The following is a 7,222-nucleotide window of genomic DNA, read 5'->3' on the forward strand; positions in this document are numbered from 1 at the left end:
ACAGAATGGTGTTGTTGAACGAAAGAACAGAACGTTGGTGGAAGTGGCTCGAGCATTGCTTACTTGTTCAAGTCTTCCTTTATTCTTATGGGCTGAAGCAGTAGCGACTGCTTGTTTTACCCAARACCGCTCACTTGTAAACAAAAGGTTTGGTAAAACTCCGTATGAAATAATAAATAAAAGAATACCTAACATCAATTTCTTTCGAGTTTTTGGTTGCAGATGCTTCATTTTAAATGACAAAGAGGACAGAGAAAAGTTTGTTGCTAAAGTTGATGAAACAATTTTTATTGGATACTCGAAGACATCCGCTGCATACAGGGTCTACAATAAACGGACCAAAATCATCAATGAAAGCGTGAACGAATCTTTTGATAAAGTCATTGATGTGGCTTCTGAACAATTCAGTTCAGGTGCCGGTCTTATAATTAACACTTCGTGGAAAGCTGATCAACCTGAGTCTTCTAACTCTGATAAAACTGATTTAGATTTCTTRTTTGAACACTTTTATGAAGAATATTTTGATAATAAGCCTAATCAGTCTATTCTGTTGATCAGGGAAAATTCAACTGAACAACAGTYATCGGGTCCATCTCCTGATGTGCCTGTAACTGAAACAGAAGAGGAAACAGAAGAGGAAGCAGAAGAAGTCGATGAAGAAATAGAAATGGAGAATCCAAACAATCCCGTTTAGTGTGAAGAGGATGGAAATTCTGAAGTGCAAGAGGTGTTGGTTGAACAAGCTGATAATAATCCACCTCAATCAGATATTCAACCTGTTGTAGTTTCTAATATTGAACCTTCACCTGAACCTGCTCCTATAAACTCCCCAAGTTCTTATAATGATCAAAATTCAGATCAAAGTTCTTATACTTCCTTACCTCATAGCAAGAAGTGGACCTGAGATCATCCAATTCATCAAGTAATTGGTGATCCATCAGCACCTATCCGTACACGGTCCACGACTGCTAATGAGTGTCTGTATTCCACATTCTTGAGTAAAATTGAGCCAACTAAGGTTTCTGGAGCCTTAGCAGATCCGGATTGGATATTAGCCATGCAAGAAGAGCTGAACCAGTTCGAAACACTCAAAGTCTGGAGATTGGTACCTTGTCCCAACAATAAGACGATTATCGGTACTAAATGGGTATTCAAAAATAAAAAGGATGAACATGGTGTGGTGGTTAGAAATAATGCTCGGCTTGTTGCTAAATGATATAATAAACAAGAAGGAGTTGACTATGACGAAACGTTTGCCCCGGTTGCAAGGATTGAAGCAATAAGAATGTTTTTGGCGTACGTGGCACAGAAGAGCTTCACGGTGTATCAGATGGACGTCAAGACAACATTTTTATAGGACTTCTCAAAGAGGAAGTCTATGTCTCACAACCGGAGGGTTTTGTTGATCAGTCAAAGCTAGATCATGTCTACATCCTTGATCGAGCACTTTACAGCCTTAAACAAGCTCCGAGAGCCTGGTATGATATTTTACCAGAGTTTCTAGTAAAGTCAGGCTTCTCGAAAGATAATATTGACACAACCCTTTTCATTAAAAAGAAAAAGTCTGATATTATTTTGATACAAATTTATGTAGACGACATAATATTTGGATCTACAAATCCCAAATACTGTAAAAACTTTTCTGCCTTGATGGTTTCACGTTTTAAAATAAGTATGATGGGTGAGATGAATTTCTTTTTAGATCTTCAAATTAAACAATTATCTTCGGGTATCTTTATTTGTCAAACTAAATATATTTTAGATATCCTGAAGAAATTTAATATGGAAAACTGTTCATCTATCAAAACACCTATGGCTCATGGAATGAAGATCCATGCTGATCCTTCTGGAAAAGTTGTTGATCAGAAAACATATAGAGGCATGATAGGTTCTTTGATGTATTAGACGTCTTGTAGACCTGATATAATGTTTTCAACACATCTTTGTGCCAGATATCAGTCTAATCCAAAGGAGTCCCATCTAAGTGCTGTTAAGCGCATTTTCCGTTATTTTAAAGGGACTGCTAATCTTGGACTCTGGTATCCCAAGGGTACTTGTTTTGAACTGGCAGCTTATTCAGATGCAGACTATGCAGGCTGTATGTTGGATAGGAAAAGTACAACAGGACATCTACAGTTTTTGGGAGACAAACTAGTCAGATGGGCATCAAAGAAACAGAACTGCGTTTCCATTTCCACTGCCGAAGAAGAATATGTAGCTGCTGCAAGTTGCTGTTCTCAAGAGCTATGGATGCAGACACAACTCATAGACTATGGGTTTTATTTCAATAAAATTCCTATTTACTGTGATTCCAAAAGTGCTATTGCTATTTCATGTAATCCTGTTCAACATACTAAAACTAAGCATATAGATATCCGATATCATTTTATTAAAGATCATTTAGAAAAAAGAACCATTGAATTGTATTTTGTAAATACATAATTTCAATTAGCTGATTTATTTACGAAAGCTTTAGATGAAAAACGCTTTAGCTTTCTTGTATCTAAGTTAGATATGTTAAATTTGAAAATTTGAATTTTTATTAAAAACAATTCAATTTATTGAATTGTGTTTAATTCAAATTTATTTAGTCAGATATCTATATTTTTTAAACTACAAGTCAGTGTTTCAATTTTTTCTATCTGATTTTAAATTTCTTGATTGTAGGAATCTATATTTGAGGGGGAGTGTGTTTTCTTTTATCTGATCATATTTTGAGGRGGAGTGAATTTTATCTGTTTTGAACTAATAGTTTATATTTTTCTTACAGGTATTTTGAGTATTATCTAATTTTTTGAAAGATAATTGAGTTTTGAAATATAAGTGTTTGGCCGATTTAGTCTAATCCGGACAATGCCTGTCCGATTTATTGAAAATCCGAACAACACTTGAGCGATTTATTATCCGATTTAGACATCCGGACAAAAGGCTATATAATAAACTCTTATCCGGATAAGATTAGATATACTTTGCAAAGGGATTGAGCGGATTACTAAATCGTTGAATTCATTTGTTCGATTTCTTAAATCGTTTGTTGAGTAATTTTTTTTCCAAGTCTTTAAATCGTTCAATTCTTGAGCGGTTTAATTATTAACTTGAGCGATTTATCTTTCTTCATTGAGCGATTTATTTCTAATCCGATTGACCTTTGAGCGATTTATCCTTAAACCGGACAAGTCTTGACCGGTGTTCTTCTAAATCGTACATGCCTTGAGCGATTTATTGTCCGGATTAACACCTAGATATTTTTCAACTCATAAATCGGACACCTCTTGACCGATTTATTCKAATCCGGATAAGCTTTGAGCGATTTAAGAATCTGAACGGTTTTTGACTTTGACTATAAATATTCGACTCATTTTTACTTTTTACTTTTTATCCTCATTTACTATTCATCGTCTTCTCCGCTCAACTCTCTGGTTCATTGTTCAAGATTATTACTTTCTTCTACTGTTCCATCATTCTGATAATCAAGGTTTATTTCAATTGAATCTATTATACATATTTCTTGATCGAATTGAATTCATATTGGACAATTAGACTGATTGGACTTAATCTTTGTTTTACTTCGTATCGAATCTTAAAATGAATCATAAAATGATAAATATTAATAAAATCAGTTTTATCTTTGTTTTTGTGTGTGTATTTTGATTTCTTTAGTGTGTGTTTTGATTCTTTTAGTGTGTATTTTGAATTTTTAGTGTGTTTGAATATTTTTGTGTTGAACGGATATCTCACCGGACAAGGTGATCGAAGTTCACTCCGATCAACCTTAATCTGGTTGATGATTGTCCGATTTAGTTCATTTTCATTTTGGACTTAGTATTTTTTTTGTGTATGTTTTCTTTGTTGTCCGGATTTCTAATCCGGTCACAATCTTTATTTTCTTTCAAGTGTGTTGTTGTTTCTTGGTTGTCCGGAGTTCTAATCCGGTCAATTTGTTTCATTTTTTTTCCTAAGTGTTTTGTCTAAGTGGTGTAGTAGTGATTTTTTTGTTCTGTTTTGTGTTTTTTTATTTTTTTCTTTTCTATTTTTTTTCTATTTCTAGTTTTAATTTTTTTTAGAGTTTATTTTTGTTGTTGTTGTGTTATATTTTTTTTAATTCAAATTTCTTGAATAAAATGGGTACTAATATTTTAGAATTTTTACTGGTTAATGGCGGAACAGCGACATCAATCTGACGAGGAATCTCATGTTCCTTCCGTCAGATCTGTTAATATTCCAATTTACCCGCCAAACCAACCTATTCCTTCAGAAACCCTTTTCTCTCAAATAAAATACCTAGACATAAAGCCAAACAATCATACATTCTCTTTTGTGATGCCAGCCGAATACCCTATTATACCAGAAATCCTGAAAGGCCACCCAATAGCATATTCTTTATCTACCAATACACCTGTTCTGATGGTGTATGTACAACAATTTTGGGGTACACTTACTCTATAAAAGGACGAAGACACTATCTATTTCCAAGGAGAAGTAGACGAATATGTCAGTCGCATGACATTGAAACGATTATGAAGAATTCTTCGTCTGCCTGGTCCTGGATCTACTGGTTTCGAAGACTTCGTCTCTGATGAACAGTTGTGCATAGATATTAAAAGATTAGGATACTCTGCTGAGTTGACTAATCCTACTCAGTTCAAAAGACGATTTCTACCTTCCATATGACATCTGCTGTTCTCAATTCTAAATAGATGTCTGACATCGAAAACCGCGGGCATAGACACATGCAGCAGTTCGTTTCTAAAGTTCTTTCATGGAATAGTTTTTTCAAGAAACTATGACTATGCGTTAGTCATATGGAATGAACTAGTAGAGCTGGTTAATGCAAAAAGATTTCCGTCCAAGGCAAGAAAATTTGTGCCTTTTCAGAGATTTTTGCAATTGTTTATCAAGGACATGATGAATGCAAATGAAGATATTCCAGCCAGGTCAAACGCTGAAAAAGGGCCTACATTTGTCATGACCAGAATAAGGCAGCACACAGAAGTTGAAAACTTGGATTCCATAATGGCTATTCCACCAGAACTTATCGCCTTAGCTGATCAGACCGCTCAGTGCGTAATAGACTATAGGCGAGTGATAGATCCAATAGCTCAACCAGAACCGATTGAACTTGCCCAAGTATCTCCCCATGCCTCAGCTGTGAGAGAGAAGGTAAAAATAGAAGAGCGAGTTCAGGAACAGGGGTTACCTGAACAGGGAAGTGAGTTGAGAGAAAAAGAAAGGGGAGCGTCTGATCAGCAAAGTACTTCATCTGACAGTACTTCCACGACTTCTTCAAGTTCCGAAGCTACTGAAACTGATAATGAGGCAGATTCTGGTGATGATGATGATGATGGAGCAGATGATCGTGTTCAATCTATTCCTGCTCAGAATATTTCTGCTCAAAATATTCCTATTGGAACTCTTGTTGATGACATTAATGACATATTTCCTGAATATTCAGCACAACAACCTTGTCCAAGTTTACATTCTTTGTCATTCAACGTTGAAGAATGCGATGATTATGATCGTATACTTCAAGATCTACCTGCTGAAAGAGGAGATGAGGGTGTTTTTGTCGAAAATAAAGAGAGGTTGAGAGAAAGGGAAGAAAAAGAATATGGAGAGGGTGAGAGTGGAGTATAAAAAAAAGATCAAGCTCCTTTCCAAGCTGTAACACATAGCCGGGCACCCACATCTGCTACTGACATTCATTCGTTGAATGTTGGTATTAAACAAGACATAGCTAGCCCAGCTATGCAAATGCACACCTCACCCATCCACTCAACTGGTTCTCAACAACCAGTTGTTTCAATTTCACAAAGGGATAGAGCACAACTGCTAACTACTTCTCATTTGGAGAATGTAGTTATTGAAATAAGTAGGCCGCTGCMCCAGCCTACGACTTCGATTCTGTGCACCTCGAGTCTAGAGCCGATACACATAGGTACACATGAGTCTGGAGCATCTATTGCTCAAAGTGCAGTTCTTCGTGAACTTGCCGGAACAACCGGAGTGGTGTCTTTTGACATTTCACAAGGACAGGTCGGAAGTTCTACCAATGCTAACATTATGCCAACATTGAACTTAGGCACATCAGTTTTTTCAACTATTGTTACAACTAGTAATCTAAGTGATCCAAGTGTGAGTTTACCCGACTTCGTGTCAAGGGAATATTTAGACGACGCCCTAAAGGCTGTTCAAGATAATTTCAATGCTCAAATGGCCAATCTTAAAAGACTTTTGAAGGGAAATGAAGTTGTAAAAGAAGAGCCACCATCTGCGCCATCACTACCACATATACCTGAACCGTCAGTACCAGATCAATCGGTGGATGAACTCAAATCGTTATTATATGCAAAATTGATGGCATCTGAAAATCCAGATGCTGAAGATGCAGATTTGGTCGGTCTCTTACGTCAACAGTTAGATATTAACCCTTTTGTTTGAGCCTCAGAGTTTTTGGCTTCTCAAGATGTGGTTACTGCTAGTTTCTCTAAAGTTAGTAAGTTAATCACATCCAATACCCAAGATCTAAAAAGTTCAATGGATGCCCTAGCTGAACGGGTGTCTACCTTAGAAGAAACTTGCAGGTCTCAGGCCATCWCTCTTAAACGAAGGCATGACGATCAGGATGATCCAGATAGTCATGAGGGAGAGAGAAAGAGACAGAGATTGGTCGAGTCATCTGAGCAAGGTGCAAGGGTTGGAGAGGAGCCATCAACTCATGATGTTATTGCTGAAGCTTCTGCCCCGGAATCTTTTCGGGAAAGAACAATTGAGGCCATTGTAATTGAAGATGCAGAAATGGAGACAAGTCCTACGTTCGAGCCAATGGTTGAATAGCCGGCGGACTCCATGGTAGGAACAAGGATGTTATTGGACTTGTCTGCCAACGTAGGTTTCAAAGATGTGTTCTCTACTACTTTGGGTGGAGAGCAAGATTTTGGAAAAGACATTGACAACATTGACGAGTCGACTGGGATCTACTTTGATTTTGAAGCTGATATAGATGATGAAGATCCAGTTTTTCCTGTTCAAGAAGACCGTCAGTCTGTTCCAGAATCTTCCACTGCAGTTTTACCTGATGTGTCAGACATTCCTGCTCAAAGAGAACAAGTTGATCCTACTGAAATCTTCACTAGAGATTATGTGCCATTCCATATCAGAGCAAATTTTCCTGTTTATGATCGAGCAAGAATCCGAGAGCCATACCTAGAAGATGTCTACTTTG

Source organism: Cynara cardunculus, unplaced genomic scaffold, assembly GCF_001531365.2.
Source record: "Cynara cardunculus var. scolymus isolate 2C unplaced genomic scaffold, CcrdV1 Un_Scaffold_2314, whole genome shotgun sequence".
NCBI classification, from domain to species: domain Eukaryota; kingdom Viridiplantae; phylum Streptophyta; class Magnoliopsida; order Asterales; family Asteraceae; genus Cynara; species Cynara cardunculus.